The sequence below is a fragment of the Ochotona princeps genome, chromosome 1 (assembly GCF_030435755.1).
Source record: "Ochotona princeps isolate mOchPri1 chromosome 1, mOchPri1.hap1, whole genome shotgun sequence".
In the NCBI taxonomy this organism is placed as follows: Eukaryota; Metazoa; Chordata; class Mammalia; order Lagomorpha; family Ochotonidae; genus Ochotona; species Ochotona princeps.
The window spans coordinates 91,384,891-91,408,132 of record NC_080832.1 but is presented as its reverse complement, the minus strand read 5'-3'; positions in this window follow the sequence as shown (position 1 = coordinate 91,408,132).

The following is a 23,242-nucleotide window of genomic DNA, read 5'->3' as shown; positions in this document are numbered from 1 at the left end:
TCGGGAATTAGAGGAAATAATAAAAAATGACCTTTCTTTCCTCTGACCACATCTTCCAGAATTCATTTAGGTTCACAGTGCAACAGTGTGGGGGAGATAAAACCTTTGGAGATATGTTTGGATGTAGTACAATTCTATTCTCTTGAGTGAATTAATGCTGTGATGAAAGGAGCCTGCAGGAATGGGTTGAATTTCTTCAGTCATATGAGGATACAGCATTGGACCTCACTTGTCCTTCTGCTTTCCAGAAGATGCTGGTTCCTTGACCTTGAACTTCCCAGTGTCAAAACTAAGAGAAACAAATTCACATTCTTCCTGAATTGCCCAGTTGGTTGTATTCTGTTATAGCAACAGAATCTAAGCTAGAGCTCCACTTAGAAAATTCAATTCAACGTAAATTATGAGGATATATAGGATGAACATGTCTTATTTATATTAGTAAAATATACTATATTAGTATAAATAAATAATCTTGCCATAACTATATGCACTCATGAGTCCATGGAGGTTATTAAAGCTTCTTTGTAAAGAGCAAGTGGGCTGCAGGTTAATGTCATTTTAGTTGAGTTTCAAACTAAGGGAATTTTCCAAGAGAAGTTATATAGAAAACAGGAGAGAGTAAGAATAATGTGACTAAATTTAAAATGAATTGTTACTGTGATAATAAAAATATATATAACCACTTATTGACTAATCTCATTGCTTAAACACCAACACACTAATAAACTTTCAAATTATAAATAAGTGAACACTGTAAAATTGTTGATTTAATGACCAAACAAATCTTTCATTTTGCCAGGTTTGATTATAACAATTTATGTTTATTAACTTGCTAGAAAGGAAGAGTGCACTTGCTTTCAAGTAAATTGTTTACCAATGAAAAGAACAATCAATCCTTCACGATCGCGTAATGAATCAGTACTTCCCCACTTATAAGCACACTGACAGAAAAAAAAAAACTCTTTCATCACCAAATAATTACTAAATTAACAGTCATTCTAAAAGTCTCGGATGAGATGCTAAAGTGAAAAAAAAAACCTCATTTCTGTTTCTTAACACTCATTCCATATAAAGAAAACAAAACTATTAGAAAAATCAATACTCAATCTTTAACCAAGAAGCAAAAATTTTGATGACTTCATTTATTCGTCAAATAAGATGTTTTCTAGTGTTTTTAAATATGTGTGTGTGATTATATATTAACTCTTTAACTTCCCAAAACTCAATAGGCATTTGGTTCTAGTTCTTAGAAACTACTTCCACACAAAGCATTACACTTACGCATTTAATTAGCGTGAGTCTGTAAGAACAGCTAACTTCAGGACCATATCTAAGTCAATAACACTACCAGTGGCTTCAAATGTATTAAAAGAGAACAAAGAGTCTATTATGCATGCAGAATAATGCTTTCACATTTGACTTTCTGCTAGCATCTTACTGTTTGATCCTGTTCTTACAAGCCTGTAATCATCAAGTTTCAGGCAGCCAGTTCTTTAATGTGAAAATTGAAATAGGCTGAAAAGAGCATTTCCAAAAGCAGGTAACACCAAATTGTGCCCTGCAGTGCTGTATGACTCGATTCAGAGAGATCTGTATTGCCACTTAAATTGTGGACATATGGAATGGGATCACTACAGGCCAGTAGGCGTGTGGGATAGCTGCCAAGAAGGTCTTAGACAGAGAAGTGTTTCATTGTCACCTTCACTTCTTGGAGATAAAAGTGTAACAAGGAGCAAGAGATTCGTTCTGTTGATGATTACAGAAAGTAAGATAAACTGGAGGGAAGCTATAAAAAGAGTAGGCTGGAAATTAAGTGATGCATTGCTAATTTGGAGATTTTCATCCTTCCTAAATTCCATTATGATGGCAGCATTGTGAGAAATCTAGTTGTTCATGGAGTTGTTGGTGAATAAATACAGAACAATACACATTAAATTACCCTTTTTGTTCGTATGGGCTGATTACTGGCCTTCAACAGGGAGGCACCAGCCCCGGTCATTTTTGAAGGCAGTGAGGAACCTCAGGCTGCCAACTGCCAAAAGAAACAAAATGTTTTCAGCAGTTTCCTTTAAAATGATTGTTCACACATACATGTCAGAATCTAAGCGTATATCCAATAGAGTCTTTCTGTAGTTCTCTGGAAGATTATTCAGTCTTCTGAAAACTCAATGAAATTTGAATCCAAAGATTCTTGTTTCTTATTTGAATAGAAGCTATGGATCGTAAGTCAGAATGCAAAACAGAACTGAAAAGATTACATGTGTGTTTAAATCACAGGAGTGGAAAAATAATGCTTGCATTTCTAGGTACAATGATAAGTGAATATAGTTCATAGAATTTCTTTTCCCAACGTCAAAAACAAACAAACAAACAAAAAAGGATAACAAGGATGTTAAGCATGAACTAGCACTCTTCTGGAGGTAAGCAGAAATGCTGAGAAATCACCCACCATTTGGAAACAAACAGATTGAGGGTTAAATAATGCAAATAATACTTAACGCAACTGTCGGTGTTTCCACAGAATATAGTAATTTTTAAATTGTAGAGTGTAACTTAATCTCCTCTGGATTTATAAACGCTCAGTGTCCAGTTTTAAAATGCAGCCATCTTTCAAAAATCACCAACCTCATTACCACTGGACATAAAATCACATTTCCTGAAATTCTCATTTGGTGGCTTTTTTTTTCTTTTTTTAGATATATATTATACTAATAGTGTAAATCTCATCCTGACTTGGTAGCCTTGCAGGCTGCATACACACTTGTACACTAATGCATCATTACAACGTAGAAATGGAGTAGAAGGAGAACACAGACATACACGGATACATATCTCTTTATGTCTCTGTTAGCATAAAGCAAAACACGGTTTTCATATTCACGTGGATTACCAACTAAAAAGTGACAACCCAGCAAACCACAAGGAAATTTCTAAAATTCCCAATATAAAAAATTCATGAAAGTCAATTTATTTTCAACAAGCAATAAGACAGGAACTTTAATTCACTAGAAAAGTTAAAAATCATTTCCTTCTGTTAAAGACTTTATTATTATTTACTTATTTGAAAGAGTTAGGAGAAACTGCAAGAGATAGAGAATCTTTCATTTCCTTGTTCATTCCCCATATGGGAAAACGAACCATCTGAAGCAAATTGGCAGGACTGGCCCAGACCAAAGCCAGGAGGAAGGAATTTCCTAAGGGTTTTCAACATTATTGATGGGCCAAACACTTTGGCAATCTGCCATTGCTGGTCCCAGGATATTAGCAGGGAGCTGGTTTGGAAGTGGAGCAGCCAGGATTCAAACTTGTGCTCAGATTGGTTGCTAGTACCACAGGCTTCAGCTTTACCTGCAATATTACAGCTCTATTCCCCCAAACAGTTTGTTTCTAAATAACATATGCATAAAAGTTAAAATCAAAGTAGAACTTACACCACTTGAAAATAAATGTCAATAACTTTTCTACATATCAAAGCTAAAAGCATACATCAAAAAAGGTAATGAGGACTGGTGAGACAGTGCAGTAGGCTGATTCTCCACCATAGGCCCCAGCATCCCATATGAGCCCCTGTTTGAGTCCCAGCTGCTCCACTTCCAATCCAGCTATCTGCTTATGGCCTCAGAAAGCAGAAAAGAATGCCCAAGTCCTTGAGATCCTGCACCCACATGGAAGAATAGAAAGAAGCTCCTGGCTCCTGGATTCAGGCTTCAGATCAGCTCAGTTCTGGCTGTTGTGTTCATTAGGGAATGAACCAGTGAATGGAAGACGTTTTCTACTCATTTCTCCTTCTCTTTCTGTAAAATCTGCCTTTCAAATAAAAATAAATAAATGTTCAAAAATAATGAGAAAGTCAGAGTAACGCATTATGAATATATAAGAAAGATTTTCAAAATTGGACAGCAAATTCACATTTAATAAACTAAAAATGTCAATGAAGGAAATTCAAAGATTATAGTATAAAAGGATTAAAAGAGAATGAAGGCAGAAACTAATGAATCAAAAAGCATATTAAAGTCAATGAATAGTGGAAGCTGAATTTAAACTGTATGTAGGGTTGTTTATTAAACTAATTGGAAGAAAGCACAAATATGTATTATTATGATTTATAATAGTACAAATATATAGTGAAATAGATTTTATTATTATAATTATGAAATATTATAAGACATTTTATACATAAACCTGCAACATTTAAGTGAGAAAAAAAATTTATTAAGAATATTGATCGGGCCCGGCGGCAGGGCCTAGCGGCTAAAGTCCTTGCCTTGAATGACTATTATTGAAGTCTCTCCTGCAGAGGAGCAAAACCCTCTGCCAACCTCAGAATTAACTGAGGAAGACACTGAGAACATGGGGGATACAGGGAATTGGGGAAGGGTAAGGGAACTAGCAGGACCCATGGAACTGTATCATAAAATGATAATAATAAAAAGAAGTAAATTTTTTTAAAAAATATTCTGACATTAACATTTGACCAGCTTTATCTAATTTGTATGATTAGTCTTGGGTAATGTTTTCTTTATTAAAAATGCTCTAGGGCCCGCCGGCAGGGCCTAGCAGCTGAAGTCCTCGCCTTGAATGCACCAGGATCCCATCTGGGCGCCGGTTCTAATCCTGGCAGCTCCACTTCCCATCTAGCTCCCTGCTTGTGACCTGGGAAAGCAGTCGAGGACGGCCCAAGGCTTTGGGACACTGCACCTGTGTGGGAGACCTGGAAGAGGTTCCTGGTTCCCGGCTTTGGATCGGCGCAGCACCGGCCGTTGCGGCTCACTTGGGGAGTGAAACATCAGATGGAAGATCTTCCTCTCTGTCTCTCCTCCTCTCTGTATATCTGACTTTGTAACAAAAATAAATAAATCTTTAAAAAATAATAATAAAATAATAAAAATGATCTAATAAGTGTAAGAAAACCTTTTTTATTATTTGTAACAAAAAGTTCTGAAAAGGCCCCAGCACAGTAGCCTAGTGACTAAAGTGCTTGCCTTGCGTGAACCAGGACCCTGTATGGCCAATGTTTCTAATTTCAGGAGCCCGGCTTCCCATCCTGCTCCCTGTTTATGATCTGGGAAAGCCATCCAGGACAGCCCAAAGCCTTGGGATACTGTACCTGAGTGGGAAATCCAGAAGAGGCTCTGAGCTTCCGAGCTCAGTTCTGGTCCTTGTGACCACTTGGGGAGTGAATCAGCGGACAGACCTCTTCCTCTCTCTCCTCCTCTCTCTGTATTTCTGATTTTCCAATAAAAATAAAAATTTTTTTTAGAAAAAAGTTCTGAAAAATCTGTATTAAATTTTCTTTCAGAAAATCACTAAATTGACAATAAGATTGCATTCATCAATTAATGTACATATTTTATTTATTTGCAAGGCAGGGAGCATGAGCACAATCTCCTTCATGCTGGCTCACACCACACACACCTGAGCAGTTGTGTGCTGGCCACACAGGCCATGTCTCCTACAATTACAACAGGATCCGAAGCAATTCATCCAGCATTGCCACTCTCCAGGGTTTGTATGAGCAGGAAGCTCATGTCAGGGATTGCAGCAAGCAATCAAACGCAGATGCCCCGATATGAAAGATAGGCATCTTGACCAGTGTTTTAACCATTAGGTTCAATGTCTGTCCCAACAATGGAAATTTGCTCTACCCTTGTTTGCTAAGCTCTAAAGAAGAAAAAAGTGGGGAAATATGAAGTGCAAATAATAATCAGAGGAATAAAGAGATTAAATAGTAAATATGAAAACAAATAGCTAAACAGTACCAAAGCTGCATTGGTCCCAACACTCAGTCATTCATAAGGGTAAGAATCTTGTATTTGTCACAAAAAAAAAGAAAGTTATAAAGGGAAATCATTTATCTTATGATAGATCAAAGGCATATGGACATATTAGAGTAATTCTGTAAGTATTTATGTAAAACATGACTTCACAGATAAATATATTCCAATAGATAGTCTTACCCCGAGGAGTGGGAGACTTTTCTCTAACAGAATTGAAAATCAGCATCTAAGTACATCCATTCACATGCTTCAAACAGTCACTCTCCCCCACATACATAAAAGAAATTAAGAGTCATACAATAATTGGATGCTTTTCCCAAAAAGTATGTGTTATTGATACAGCTGCAAAATTTATGTTTTAATAGAAAGACATTGATACCCTTAACTATTTTGTCAATACTGAGGTATTTCATTTTTTATCATGAATGTGCTTTATCATGAATGCACTTACATTTTAGTAGCACGTATGTTTCTTTTTTCATCACTCAACTTTTTAAATTTAGAATTGTTGTTTTAAATAGTGAAAGCCGTCATTATTAATGTATAGCTTTTTTTCTTCTAAGTCTGAAGTAATTTTATTTCTTATAAAGTATTCATTCTGAAGTTTGAAAGTTTCCATTTGCTGGTCTAGAGAATATAACTCTTTAATACGAACACAGAAACATAATGAGTTCTAGTCTCCTGGCCTTATCACCCATTCTGAAAACACAATGTGATACTGTAAGCCTTTCACTTTGTAAGATTTTCCCTTCTCCACAGATGAGAACTAAGACACATCTTGAATGTTTTACACTTACTGAACTCTCTAGAGAAAGAGAACTAAGCCAGGAATACTTGGCTTTTCTGGTGGAGTAAGTCCCATAAGCCAGGCAGCAACAGGCAAGTGAAAAGATAGCTTCAGCTTCAGCGTCCAAACATTTGGCAGAGGAAGGCTGTCTCACACCAGCTCTATCGTCACTTCTCAACTTTGCTGAAATCAAGAAAGCTGACTTGGACAAAATCAAAATAATTCTTTTCAAGATGAATGCTTGCTCTTTCTAACTCTCTGTTCATACTTTGACTGATATCAACCATCAGACGCTCTTTTGATTCTGTGATAGAAAAAAAAATCAGCCTTTTTCATCTGACCTAGGAATTAAATTATTGAAATGCCCCTGGATTGGAAACATTTCTAATTACTTTTCACAGTTCCATTTTCTCTATGAGAACGAACAAATGGTAAATGAGTATACCCTACAATTTATGGTTTATTTCAAGCACTGTATTGTTTTAAGTGGCTCCGATAGTTTAACAGTTTCCCCAAGACCAATGCCATGGCATAGCATGTTAAGCTTAAACCTGCAGTGGTGGCATCCCACAAGGGCCTAGTTTGAATTCCAGCGGCTCCATGTCCAATCCAGCTCCATGATGATGGCCTGGAAAAGAAGGAAGGATGGTCCAGTCCTGGAGCCTCAGTCTCCACATGGGAGACCCAGTAAAAGCTACTGACTCCTGGATTCTTAGGGGCCCAACCCTGGCCTTTGGGAGCATCTGGAGAGTGAATGAGTGGATAGAAGATTCTCTCTCTCAATCTCTCTTTCTCTGTCTTTTCTTCTTTCTCTGTGACTCAGCTTTTCAAATAAAATAAATTATATTTAAAATGTAATTACCAAATCTGTTAGTCATTGTTTCTTCCCATCAGTGCTGAATATTTCTGATTATTTCTCAGACAAAATTAAAAAACACAAAGGTTCATATGTACAAATTTTCACTGTATTTCTGTTTGTCTCTGCATGAAAGAAAAATGCCTTGTAATTTTCATGATTAGCAACTACTATGTTGCTATCATCAGGAGGATTTGTATACCATTCTTATTCCATGTAAGCACTGCTGTATTAAAGAGAAAATAAACCTAAGGTTTCAAAGCTATATTTTGAATTTGGAATTTCATCAATTTTTAACTCCCACAGTAGAACTTCTTGCCACCCAGCACAGAAGTTAGTTTAATATTAATTAGCTGAAATGAAACAAAATAAAAATGCTCACATAGTATAAGATATATAATTTCTTCAAAAGCCTTTAAGCATTTGTGGTCTCCTTACCATCTGGAAAATAATATTTCTTTTTGTGTTCAGTTAAATCCCTTAAAATCCTATTTTTTTTTTTTTTACAAAGTCAGATACACAGAGAGGAAGAGGGACAGAAAGGAAGATCTTCCGTCCGATGATTCACTCCAAGTGAGCCTCAACGGCCGGTGCTGTGCCAATCCGAAGCTGGGAACCAGGAACCTCTTCCAGGTCTCCCACGCGGGTGCAGGGTCCCAAGGCTTGGGCCATCCTCGACTGCTTTTCCAGGCCACAAGCAGGTAGCTGGATGGGAAGCAGAGCTGCCAGGATTAGAACCGGCGCCCAGATGGGATCTCAGGGCATCCTTTGGCCGCTAGGCCACACCACCGGGCCCAATCCTATCTTTTTTTAAAGATTTATTTTATTTTTTTAATTGGAAAATCAGATATATTGAGAGGAGGAGAGACAGAGACAAAAATACTTTACCTGAGGATTTACTCCCCAGGCTGCCACAACAGCCTGAGCTGAGCCAATCAGAAACCAGGAGCCAGGAGCTTCCTTTGGGTCTCCCATGCAGGTGCTGGGTCCCAAGGCCATCCACCACTGCTTTCTCAGGCCACAAGCAGGGAGCTAGATGGGAAGTGGGACCACCAGGATTAGAACTGGTATCCATGTGGGATCTCAGTGCATGCAAGGCGAGGACTTCAGATACGAGGCTACTGTGCTGGGCACAAAACCTAAATTTAATTGATTGATATATGAATTAATTTATTACAAAATTATTGAAGGAATCAGGGCAGGGCTTTGAGAAGCAATCTGTAGAGCAATCCTCAGAATATTGACATGTCTGAAGATTCTGCCCCATCTGGCGGGAATTTGAGGGACACACGTGGATAACATGATCATGCAAAGCTAGTCAGTGCTCTCTTCTGACCGGCATGCTGTTTGTTGCTCTGAATCCATGAAGCCAAACACTAGAAAGATAGACAATATTGAAGAAAAATTTCATAGTTTTCAAGTTCATTCAAGTGCATTAAATTGATGGGCTCAGTTTTCAGTTAAACATCTTAGCTACATAATAGTAAAGGAAACATGATATTTAGCTTTCCATCCCCTGTAGCACTAGAAAGCACAACAGAAAATATTTGTCGTACAATTTGAGAGCTAAGTCATCTTCTATACTACGTAGTTCAAACTCCTCCAACTCTTGTCTTCAATGTTGTCTGTGATCTTTCCTCAACCCAACTCTTCTATCGCTATCTCTTGCTTGAAATACCTTTATATGACTAATATTTCAGGAAAGCTGAAATCCTCTAGAGGTTTTTAGAATATGCCCTGTTTCTGTGCCTTTGATTATAATTTTTTCCTTTTCTTCTCTCTGAACTCTACTCTAGTTTAGCTTAAAAGTCTTTGCCTCACTGCTAAGTTAAAGCCTTGTATCCTTCAGTTTCTAAATCTTTGAAAGTAAAAAGAAGAAAAAAATGCTGATACTCAGTTTCCTCTCAAGAATGTTAAAGGGGCAACACCATGTTGTAGAATGCTAAGCCTCCACCTGCTGTACCAGCATTCCACATAAATGCCATTTTGTCCCAGCTGTTCCGGGTCTGATCCAGCCTCCTGGTTATGAGCTGAGAAAGCAGCAGCGAGGCTCGTCCTTGGGACCCTGTTTCCACATAGGAGATCTGGAAGAAATTCCCAGCTCCTGGCTTCAGGTTAATTTGGGGAGTGCAATAAATGACAGAAGACCTCTCGATTTTTGTCTCTTCTTTTCTCTGTAACACTGCCATTCCAAATAAAAATAAATCTTTTTTTTTAAAGGAATGCAGTAAGCATCTGATATAATTGAAGCAGATTGACAATTTTATACCTCTAATCTTGCTCACATGATTTTACGGGATGTAAGTTACATCATTAATAAACCTCAGTGACCGGTGCAATTGGCTAGTGGCTAATCTTTGCCTTACATGCACCAGGATCCCATATGGGTTCAGGTTCGTATCTTGGCTGTTCCAGTTTCCATCATGCTTGTGGCATGGGAAAGCAGTAGAGGACATCTCAAAGCCTTGGGTACCCTGCACCCACATGGGAGACCCAAAAGAAATTCCTGGCTCCTGCCTTCGGATCAGATTAGCTTTGGTCGTTGCGGCCACTTGGGGAGTGAGCCAACAGATAGAACATCTTTCTTTGTATCTCCTTGTCTCTATAAATTTTTCTTTGCAATAAAAATTTTAAAAAATGGCAAACTTCAGCTTCTAGGAAATTTATGATCATAACATTTTATTCAAACTAAAAATTTACTTAAGTGACTATTAAACCTAAATGAATCTTCTGACTTGCACTATATGGTTCACAAAGACCCAATATGTTCAAATAGTTCCCATCAAATAGACACACAGACACACACGCAGTCCCTGATAAGCATCTCCTAGACCTACTGAATGCACAATGTATTTCCTTAAGTACACTACTCTGCTGTGTGTGTGCATCAGTGTCTCTGTGCACCTACATGAGTGCCTGTATGAATGTTTATGTGGTAAGATGCAAAGTGATTCAGTTCTGGTAGATTATCAAAGAGCTGGATTTTCAGATACTATACAACAGGTTAGGATATCAGTGTTTGCATTTCAGGTTTTTTTTTTATTAATTACATTGCTTTACGTGACACAGTTTCATAGGTTCTGGGATTCCCCCAACCCCTCTCCGTACTCTCCCCCCATGGTGGATTCCTCCACCTTGTTGCAGTATTGTAGTTCAAATTCAGTCAAGATTCTTACATTGCAAGCATATACCAAGCATAGAGTCCAGCATCTCATTGTCCAGATAAATTTGTCGGTTTCTTGGGGAGACCATCCCTGGTCTGAAGGTAGAGCTGGCAGAATATCATGCTGATCGATTAAAAGCCCCAACATAACACCAACAACAGTTTACAACATTATGAAATTAATTGACATGGTATTGAGTAACCAATATTACTAAAAAGATGCAAGTTCTTAACCACATCCTGTGCCTATTTCATTGACATTTCAGTTTTAGTTTATATACAACCAGCTTCTATACACCTTTAAATGACAATAGGGTACTATTCAGCTGTCTTGTGTCCATTTTCATTTTAGTATTTAGCAGTTTATAGTGCTGAAGTATAATTTTGCTGAACCTGGCTGTTTCTAGGGTGGTCTAAACTGGCCTATAACTCTAACAAGGCATATGTCTACAGTTTAGGTGCAGAACAGTTTTAGGGGGTGTGTGCAGAGAAATCTCCAATACCCTAGTGAGGAGTAACTAATCATTTGTGTCCTACCTCTTAAGGTATATGTGAATCCACGCTGACCATTTCCTGTCTGATTCTAAGCTTTTCTTGTTGTTGTCTGTCTATCTATTCTAGCTTTTTTGTTTGTTTGTTTGTTTGTTTGTTTGTTTTGAGGGGGCTCCGGAGCGATCCTGATGTTCAATGCAAGAGAGGGTGGGGACCCAATGTTGGATCCAAGTAAGGACCAGAGCAAGCTGCTCTCCCTAGTCCCGAAGGCAGTTTACTGTTTTTCTGCTTCTGCGGACCGCTTAGGGCTCCTGGCTGTTGTTCCGATGATCTTGGATCCTAGGTCTTTTCAGGTATTCTTACTTAAACCATCTCAAATCTTATGTGGGAAAAGGCAGGGAATGAATACATAGAACATTGGGTAGAAGGCTGCCGTTGTTGCTTACTGGGCTAAGTCCCCACCTGTTAGACTGAGATTCCATATGGGCACTGTTCCACCTTCAATCCAGTTCCCTAATAATACCCCTGGGAAAACTGCAGAAAATTTCCCAAACACTGTCACACACACACACACACACACACACACACACACACACACACTGCCTCACCTTTTCTGTAGTTCTGCTTTTTTAATAAAACAAATCTTCCAGAATAAAAAGAGACAAATTACAAAAAATCTACAGCTAACATCATATCAAAAAAATGCTAAAATTTCCATTTCTATTTAAGATTAAAAGCAAAACAATAAAGTCTGCACCATTGTACTGAAACAATTTATCAGGGCCATTGGCCCTGGGAATTTACGTAAAAGAAATGAAATAAAAAAATGAAAGAATTATCTGCACCCTCATGTTTATAGCAGTTCAAAGGACAAGGGGTAACACATGGACTCATTTCAGATATGCATCAAAGGGTGACTGGATAAAGATGACATGGTATGTACATGAAGGGATACCACTCAGCTCTAAATTAAAGTACAGTTCTGTGTTTTTCAAAAATAAATTGAATGCACCAGGAGATCATTGTCCTTAGTAAAATAAGTCAGGCATAAAAAAAAGAAATATCATATATTATTCTTAATTTGTGGTTCCTTGTATGCAGAGTACAAAACAACAGCAAAAAACAAAAATCAAAAAACAAGATCCTGAGTGCTTAAATGTGGGATTGACATACTCTGCTGGGATTATAGTTTCTTGCTCTTAGTTATATTCTTGCAGAATGATAGTCTTTCTACTTTTCACTGCTTGAACACTGTATTTTGTTGAGTATTAAGCCTGCAATTATCAAGAAAATTAAAAGTATTTTATGACAAAAAATCAAAATAATAAAAAAATAAGATCAGGAAGAAATTAAATAAGTTCTTTTTTGGGCAAAATGAAATTTGCTCTTAAAATCCTATCTTTGAAGGAGATGGAATCTGTTCTGCTTATATTAGTGAAAATATTTTTAGAATTTTTAAAATTTACATTGGAAAGGCAGATTTACAGAGAGGAGAGACAGGGAAAAGATCCGGAATCCACTGGTTCACTCCCCACGTAGCCACAATGGCTGGAGCTGAGCCAATCTAAAACCAGGAGCCAAGAGTTTCTTCCAGGTCTTCCAGACAGGGTGCAGGGTCCCAAGGCTCTGGGCTGTCCTCCAAGACCCTCCCAGGTCACAAGCAGAGAGCTGGAGCAGAAGTGGAGCTGTCAGAATATGAACTGGCGCTTATATGGGATCCGGGTATATGCAAGGTGAGGCTTTTAGCTACCGAACCATCCTACAGGTCCCAATAAAAATATTTTAAAATAATTTTCCTGATACTTACAGGTTACATCTCAGTTGAATAGATTAGATAAAATAATACATAGTTTACTCTCATTTTTTTACCCAAACTTGATAGTTACTATGCAGTATTTCTGTTTTGTATGATATATAGTTCCATTAGTATATTTTCTCATACCTAGACATCTTTTAAAACTTCAGTTTCTGTTTAATTAAATATGTTGACTTGAAATTTTTAAGAAAAATACATTATTGAAATAATATATAACAAATAAATATGTCTTGCCTTATTTTATACACATACACACAATATTCTATGTGCTCTTTGTATATACACACATAGATACAGGCATGTAAATGTCTCGAAAGATAGTTAACCTGTTTCTCCAAATATATTTAGTTATCTTTGTATTACCTCAACCTAGCTCATAACCTGTAATCTAGATTGTTTTTCTTAAATGTTGATTGAATGACCTGATAAAATATCTGTATTTGGGCACAGCATAGTAGACTAGTGGCTAACATTCTAGGTTTACACACACCAGGATCCCATGTGGGCACCATTTCTAATCCTGGCAACCCCTCTTCCCATCCAGCTCCCTGCTTGTGGCCTGGGAAAGCAGTCGAGGTCAGCCCGGAGCCTTGGGACCCTGCACCTTCATGGGAGACCCAGAGGAAGCTCCTGGCTCCTGGCTTCGGATTGGCTCGGCTCCAGCCATTGCAGCCACTTGGGGAGTGAACCATCAGACAGAAGATCTTCCTCTATATATCTGGGTTTCCAATAAAAATAAATAAATCTTTTTTAAAAATCTGTACTTACCACATTTTGTAATAACATTACACTTTTTATAATAACATTACACTTGGCAATAAAGTGAGAAGCTGTACTTCTTCATGTAGCAACAAAACATATTCACTAGCTGTTTGCCCTGACACTGAGGAAGGAGGATGAAGTAATGAATGACATTCGGAGGAGAAAGGCGAGGAAAGACAACAGTCAGCCGCAAACACTAGTTCAACATTTATCTGAGAGTTGTCAACACTGTCTCACTTCCCATTACTCTTCTGGAATTCTTTTCATGCCAACTGCTCTGCATGCTAGTCCTCATTCACTTCAGCATTTAACAAAAAAAATTATTTTAAGTTACTATTAAATAATTTTGAGTTTGTATTAATGTTAAAGGTTAGCTCAGCTAATTAGCTGTCAGAAAAGTGATGGCTATGTGTGAAATGGAGAGGGCAAAATTATCAAATAGAAGGATAAGTTAAAAACAGAACACAAAATATTCATGTTCCTGAAATTAAAAGATAAATTTAAGTTCAAATAATGAATTGCACAGTAAATCTGTTATTCAGTTTACATAAAAAATGACATATTCATTTCGATTCAGTGAGGAAAACAATTCATTCCTATCATTGATTTTACTGAATGACAAAATAAATTGTCTAACTTAATCATACATAACTGTGAATTTTCAATATTTTAAGATCCTAGAATCACTAATTGCATTGGAAGCTTAATAAAAGTTCTGGTAGACTCTCAGGAGTATACTTGAGCTCTGGAACCAATCCCAGGGAAGAGTATGCAGTCACACACTCACATACACACACACTCACACACACATATTGGTGAAACTCTTTCAAATTTGGTGCAACTGTTCTGCCTTACCCAAGCATTTAACAGTAACAATAAACATATCAATTACACTTTCTATCATTGGTTCCAATGAAACCTTAAAAAGTAAAAGCATATCATCTACTCTAAATCTTAATGTTACCAATGAGTAAAAATAAATTGTAAATAAGTAACATGAAATTGTATGGCTAAGTCAACAACAATTATGAGACTCAAGTCTCAATGAATTGTAGCAGTATTAATTGTGTTTATGTTACCTTAAAAAAAAAAACCTTACTTTGTCCCACACAAACAAAAAATAAAGTAGAGGAAAACCAAGACTTTCAAACTATTACTGTTTTGCTAACTAACTAACACTGTTTTGGTGTTCTATAAAAATTTCAGTAGACTGAATGTGTAAGGAGCAGACATTAATTTTTCAAGGTTCTAGAGGTACAAAGCCCTAGCACAAAGAGCAAACTGGTAGATTTGGTCTTCAGCAAGTCACCTTCTTGTTTCTAGACAGCAGGCTTGCTTGGTGGCCCTAGCCTGTTCGACAAGGAAAATCATATCATTGTGGTGGATACACTCACATGTCCCAACCCCCAACAGTAACCTATTAAGCTTTAGGACTTCCACATGTGAATTTTGGGAAGCTACATACATTAAGCTATAATAATTATCCAATTCAACTATGTGTATGTATTTTAGACAGATTCATTTAAATCATCCTTATTGTTTATGTACTGTGACTAAGATATTACATAAACATGTTGTGACTTAGATATTTTGCCATGTTTATAGCTTTAGCAAATAAAATCATTCAAGTCGTAAACCTCGGCCTCTGATAGATCTTTGAATTTTTTTCCAATTTTTCTTTTACATCTAGTTTATAGAATTCACTCTTTAAACAGATATGTTCATCACACTTTTTGGTTGTCACACTGAAATGGCTGGATGAAAATAAGCTGTGTATGATTGCTGCTTTTGCATAGCATTCTAAATGTACTCTTGTTGTTTCTGTTTCATTAACCCCCTTGCAACAGTCAATTGAAACAGTAGCTTACTTACGCCATGTATTTGGAAATAGTAATTTTAGTAGTCGTCAAATCTTTCAAGCCAGACATTTTACTGCAGCTGTGCTGTCTCCAGGTCTAAATTTCTTTCAAAACTAGAATGACTGGATATTGATGTTTCAGTAGATAATGTATAATAACTCATTTCTCACTCTTTTTTAAAAGATTTATTTATTTTTTATTGGAAAGTCAGATTTGCAAAAAGAAGGAGAGAAGAGAGAAAGATCTTCCATTTGCTGATTCACTCCCCAAGTGGCTACAATAGGAGCCAGGAGCTTCTTCTGGGTCTCCCATGCGGATGCAGGATCCCAAGGCTTTGGGCCATCTTTGACTGCTTTCCCAGGCCACATGCATGGATCTGGATGGGAAGCAGAGCTGCCGGGACATCAACCGGTACAAATATAGGATCCTGGCAAGGACTTTAACTACTAGGCTGCCACATAGGAACCATAACTCATTTTCTGTATGTATTGTTCATATTTAAATTCTGAGTTATTTTTATCTATTTAGAGATTCCCTAGCTACACTTCAAGAAAGGTGAAGCATTATTTCTCTGAGCTTTGCGAGTAGGTCTCCACTTCAAATTAATCATTTAGTAGCATTATTTCACATACAGGCTAAACAGACTAGAAATTGGTACAAGCAAGCTCAGTCTTTTTCTTGAAATCAAATTGCAGTGGCAATCAAAGTGTTAGTTGTCTTGGTTAAATCTACCCTCTAGTTATTGGCTAATTGCTAATTGTTCAGACTCTCCACTTAAACTGAGCATCACCTTCTTCGTTACATTGAGCAAGTGATTCCATACATGTGAGAAGACCTGAACAAATCAAATTTTCTGTATTGTTTAAATTTTTCTAGAATTAATCAAAATGATTTAATGAAGATAACTGGCTGAGATATCTTCTCTCCATGTTCAATAGTGTCTATTTTCAAAACATCTAGTAAATTGCACAATTTTCAATATCTCAATTTTAACACAAATATATGTACTTGAAAATGTTGCTAATTCATGTGTTCTTTTTGTATGATCATTTAAGATACCAATATACTGCTGTCTTATAAAATTGCATCATATAAAATCATACCTTTCAAAAGGTCTTGCCAAATAAGTTAAGGTATAATGTTTAATTTCCATGAATTTTGAAGGTTCCTTCCATATATCAAGTAAGTATCCCACAAAATGGCACTTATTGGGCCCGCGCGTTGGCCTACCAGCTAAAGTCCTCGACTTTGAATGTGCCAGAATCCCATACGGGTGCCAGTTCTAATCCGGGCGACCCTGCTTCCCATCCAGCTCCTTGCTTGTGGCCTGAGAAAGCAGTCGAGTACAGCTCAAACGCTTTGGGAGCTTGCACCTGCGTGGGAGACCGGGTAGAAGCTCCTGGTTCCTGGATTAGAATCAGCTCAGCTTTGGCCATTGGGGTCACTTGGGGAGTGAATCATCAGATAGAAGATCTTCCTCTCTCTCTCTCTCTCTCCTCTTCTCTGTATATCTGACTTTGAAATACAAATAAATAAATATTTTTTGAAAATGGCACATTTAGCATTACGCTACTAATATTTTCTTGGAAGGATTAGACAAGAGTATTCCTCTGTTTCACCCTCTTATCTCCAAAGTCTGTCAATATTGATTTGAACAGACATGAAGTTGAAAATAACGAGGCTGGATGTTATCTAAGTGGAGCATGTTACAAAATTCTTCTACTCTCTTTTTCCAAATGTCTATGTTTAAAACGACAAGAACTAAGAAATAAATTTTGAAGGACAGAGGATGGGGTGTATACCTATCTTCATGTTTAAAGCTATATTCTGGTTGAATCATAGATTATTTTGGTATCTCTATTCCTTTCTTATTGAATTTTATAAGATTTATAAAAATGCATTGTCTAATTCTATCACATTCCATACCTGCTGATGTTGGGTTTGTCCGTATAAACAAACACTGCTATCCACTCAAATGAACTCCATGTATATTCTAAATCCTTTAGAAGCTGCTGAAAAATAAGTGTTTACTTTAATATGGGTAGATATATTTTCTCTTCTATAATACAATCAAGATGAAAGTCTCTGGACTTGTTAACTAAGCAGTAAATTTCTGTAACCATTTTTTTTTTATCATGCCATTGGATTTGCACCAAGAACAGATCATCCTGGGACTTTTGCGGGCTTCCTAAAATTGGCATGCTATTTTATAAATGAATAAATTGTCTCCTTAAAGTGTGAAGCTTTAACTAGAAATTAAATTATGTCTTTTATACATTAAAAAAGATTCTTATGATTGGTGTCCCAATCTGGGCTACTTTATAACCAAAGGGTGATTATAATGACCTGGGGAAAAATGTATGTTAAATTGACGGGACAATAAGATGCTGGACTCTATGTTTGGTATACGCTTGCAATGGGGAAATCTCAACTGAACTTGAGCTGTGGTTATGCAACAAGGTGGAGGAATCCACCATGGTGGGAGGGTTTGGGGAGGGGTGGGGAGAACCCAAGTATCTATGTAATTGTGTCACATAATACAATGTAATTACTGAAGTTAAACAATAAATAATTAAAAAAAAAAAAAAAAGAAAATAATTTTTCAGAAAAAAAAAAAATAAAATAAAATAAAATATGTTTTAGAAGCCCTTTAACATAAAAAAAAAAAAAAAAATTTACAGTCAATCATTTATCTTGTATTCAGCATTCCCTTGCCAAATGCTTCTTAATCTTATGGGATTTTTCCTTTCTTAATACGTTTTTATCTTAGCCATGCATTTTTTAATACATTATTTTTTTCCCTAAAAGCCTGCTTTGCAAATGTCATTATTGAATTGACAATTTAATTTTGTGCTTTGACTTATTTATGCTGAGGATTATTGCACAAGTTTATTGTTTAAGGTTTTTTTTTTTTGTAAATAGATTCATTCATATGCTTGAAAGAGAGAGCTACAGAGATAAAAGGAGAGGCAGAGAGGGCTTCCATCCACTGTTCACTCACTTCCCAAATGGCTGCAACAGAGGTGGACCCAAACCTAGAAGACAAGAACTTTTTCCAGTTCTTCCACATGGGTAACCCGAGGACTTCAATTCTTTTCCCAGAAAGGTTAGCAGAGAGCTGTACCCAAAGCATAACATCCAGGACTCAAACCCATGTGCACATGAGATATAAATCCATAAGGACCAAAGGCAGCAGCTTTATTTCCTACGCAACAATGCTAACCACTTAAGCTAGCTTTTGAAGTTACATTAAATCATGCATTAGTCATTGTATGCTCTTTGTGGCTTTTTATTTTTAGGTTTTTAATTTTTTATTTTATTATTGTTATTTTTTGTGATGCTTCCTCAAGATGTGTTCTTTGTAAATGAATTTATGTGGAAACTCTTGGTCTTTAAAGGCATTAGTTTTGTATTCCCAAGTTAATACAAGAAATCGTTATGCAAGTGGAGGCTGCTGGTTGTGGCAGATGTACACTGCACATTATTCTGTTTCTAACATGATAACCAGCAGGTGTATTGTTTAACTCTGCACTCATTAGTAAATTGTGCTTGGAATTTATTTTCAGAACTGGTTTCACTATTCATTATTATTTTTATTCTTACACCTTTCTACAATATACCAGCTATATTGCGTTTACTTTATTCTTTGTCCTCTTTACTATCTTCTCTTTTTATTTAGTATTGTTTCAATTCATTTACATCCTACTTATCTTGCCCCTTTCCTAGGTACTGTCCAACAGAGAATGTTTGTATTCATGTCACAAAACTGACACAGGATGTAGTTTGATGTAGACACATTAAAATACTTTCTTCATAATAAGGGAGCTTTATCATTCAAGTTAGATGGTGTCATGAATATTGGGAATAACTCTAGCTCATTTCCATATTTCCCCCCAGAAACAATTAAATTTTTCCTCTCATAGCTATTTGCCCATAACTCCATACCGCTCATTGATTATGTTAGCCCAGATGCAGAAACAGTCCTCTTTCTGTTTTTTTTTTTTTTTTTTTTTTTTAAGATTTGTTTACTGTTTTTATTGGAAAGGCAGATTTATAGAGAGAAGGAGAGAAAGAAAAATCTTCAGTTCACTGGTTCATCCCTCCTCCTAAATGGTTGCAGCTTCTGGAGCTGACCAGTTCCCAAGCCAGGATCAAGGAGCTTCCTCTGGGTCTGCTATGTGGGTGCAGAGTTCCAAGGCTTTGGGACATCCTCTTCTGTTATCTCAGCCCACAAGCAGGGAGAGGGATGGGAAGTACGGCAACCATTACACACAACAGCTGCCATATGGGATCTGTGGTCCAAAAGTGCCTCACTCTCACACCTCTTTGTTTTTTTTTTAAAACCCTTGGTATCATTCTGTGAATTACATCCATAGATTTCTCTCAAGACTCTTAACCATTGTTAGGTTATATGTTTACCCTTTTACCAGTCACTGACTGGAGAAATGGCATTACCATAATGAGTTACAACATAATGAGTTAAAACAGCATTCTCTGTGATTTTTACAGAATTTAACACATACCTGTCCAATATCTGAGTAAAAAGGAGATTCAACCAGCAAGAAATTTGAAGAGAATGATTTGGGGTGCTAACAAATATTTTCTGCTATATGCTGTAAACTTATGGAGATAAATATCATACATTCAGTATTTACTGCAGTATCTTCAAGGCTTAACAAAGCGTCTGGTATATAGTAAGTGTTCATCATGAATTTTGGGAATGCATTTATGAATTATGTAAGTACTGATATTATAATGTTGACAGCAGTGTTTTGATGTACACTCCCTGAAAATCCAAAAAGGAGATGCACAACCACAATCCCAAAGTGTTTATAAGAATAAAGAAGTTAGGAATCAGTTATGTATTCTGAAATTCTTAATTTATTGTTTAGATGTGATGCTCTCATGCAACTTCATCTGATTTATTTGCTTTTACTGTTTTGTAAACAGAGGCTTGCTTGACCTCCTATTTTATTTCCTTTTTTTGTTTTTATTTTATATAAAAAGAACAGATTCCATGTCTTCCTGAATATCATTCTAAGAACATTGCCACACATTCCTCTCTGCTCCTCTCCCTCCCCCCAGCCACCCTTCTTACACGCCTTCTTTTATTTTTATTGATTTGTCTGCAAAAATGTAATATTAATCCACTCTATAATCACAGATTTAATTCACTACTAACCATAATATCCAATATGAGAAAAAGCACAAAGAATCTATTTCCACAGGAGTATAATCAAAGGCTGGCCTCCAGGTTGATGAATGTTACAGTCGGTTTTCTGTCATGATGCTTGAACAATAAACAGCATGTGAATCTGATTATCAGTTACTTCTTTTTTCTTACTTTCCTCATTGAGTTTTTCAGAATATCATATTTTCTTGTCTGCTTCCTTTACCACAACTTACTTATTTTTAAACATTTATTTATTTTTATCTGAAAAGCAGGTTTACAGAAAGGAGGAGAGGCAGAAAAACAAAAGTATTCAATTTCCCCTTTCATTCTCCAAATGGCCATAATGGCTTGGGCTAGACTCATTTGAGCCCAGACACCAGAGGTTTCTTTTGAGTTACCAATAAGGGTGAATGAGGGTGCAGGAGCCCAAGAATCACCTTCCCAGGCAATAAGCAGGAGCTGGATAGAAAGCAGAGCAGCCTGGACTAAAACCAACGTTCATTTGAAAGTCTGACATGACAGACAAATTACCCTGCTATGCCGTGATACAAACAGCAGCTGTTTTTAAGCTATTTTAAATGTTCTCTTCTTTACTTCTTAATATTGGGATGCACCAGAGCACAGGTTTTTTTCCTCTCTTTCATTAATCTCCTTGGTGGTTTTTCATGTTTCTTGTTTTTAGACATTATGAAAAACCAAATGCTTCCACAATTTTTCATTCACTTTCTCCACTTCTAGTCTACTTCTTACTGCTTTTATAAAACAAAGCAGAAACAAAATTAAATAACACTGATGCTGATTGTAGAATAGTTCACAGCACTCTTTGAAGAAACCTACATGTTGGGAGAAACTATGCAGTTCCACAAATATCTGTGGATTAGCAATTAATGTGTATGACACAGTGCTAAGAAGCCAAAGAGGTATCACACCAGATCACTTAGAACAGTGCACACAGAATGTCAGAACAACAATATCTGCAGCAATATATAAGCAGAATAACCCCCAGCTCCTCTCCCAGAGCCATAAATATATTCCCTCGGTCTCTCCTCTGTTCTAAGGAAAAGAAAAACATAAAATCAAAGGAAAAAAGCATTTTCCCAACAGAATTCCTTCTTTCATACATTTTAACTCCAAATCCTTAAAAGGATTTCTTACACTTATTCTACTCCCCTTTTTAAAAAAAAGATTTGTTGGGCCCGCCGGCAGGGCCTAGCAGCTGAAGTCCTCGCCTTGAATGCACCAGGATCCCATCTGGGCGCCGGTTCTAATCCTGGCAGCTCCACTTCCCATCTAGCTCCCTGCTTGTGACCTGGGAAAGCAGTCGAGGACGGCCCAATGCTTTGGGACACTGCACCCGTGTGGGAGACCTGGAAGAGGTTCCTGGTTCCCGGCTTTGGATCGGCACAGCACCGGCCTGTTGCGGCTCACTTGGGGAGTGAAACATCAGATGGAAGATCTTCCTCTCTGTCTCTCCTCCTCTCTGTATATCTGACTTTGTAATAAACTGAATAAATCTTAAAAAAAAAAAAAAAGATTTGTTTATTTTTATTGGAAAGGCAGATATACAGAGAGGAGAAGAAACAGAGAGGAAGGTCTTCCGTCCAATGGTTCACTCCCCAAGCAGTTGCAAGGGCTGGAGCTGAGCTGATCCGAAGTCAGGAGCCAGGAATTTCCTCCAGGTCTCCCACGTGGGTGCAGGGTCCCAAGGCTTTGGGCTGTCCTGTTTTGCTTTCCCAGGCCACAAGCAGGGAGCTGGATGGGACGTGGAGCTGCTGGGATTAGAACCAGCTCCCATATGGGATTCTGGCACGTTCAAGGCTAGGACTTTAACCCTTATGCTATCGCACTGGGCCCTCTACTCACTTTTTAATCTCTTAATATCTGCATTATAACATCTTATTTGCACTGAGGTTATTATTATCAGGCTGAAGAGGTGCTCAACCCCTTGGGCATTTTTTGAATTTACACTCTTCATCTCCTTGGTGTAGGTAGTGCTCTGTGATGCTTACTCTTCCTAAATTCTATCGATGATCTGTGTTTTCTCTTACTTTTTCATTTCTTATCTCTTAAACACACTTAGGGAAGACTTTGACTTAAAATAAGTTTTATGTGAAAAGTGTTTGCTACAAACACTATTGAAATAATCAATAAGAAAATATTGCAAAAAGACAGTGAAGGTTTATATTCCACAAATACAATTACATTTGTAACAATTGTTTTATAATCTAAAGCCATACTCTGGCAAAAATCAAGAAATTAGGTTGGATTATAAATTCCATGTTACCGACATATTTATTAATTAAAACGTGAGCAAGGAACGATAATTGACTAAACTATTGAAGGGATCTATGAAAAAAAGTCATATAATGTATAGTTGATGATAAAGCATGTACTTTGTCTCATGAAGATACATAAAAGGAAATACAGTTATTGACTATAGGCACTTGAAAAATTACTGTGTAAAGGTTAGAGTTAGGACACATTGGCAGAAATTTCATAAACAAGTTTTAAATACCTAATAATTACAGATATCCAGTATTACAGAAGGTAGACTAAT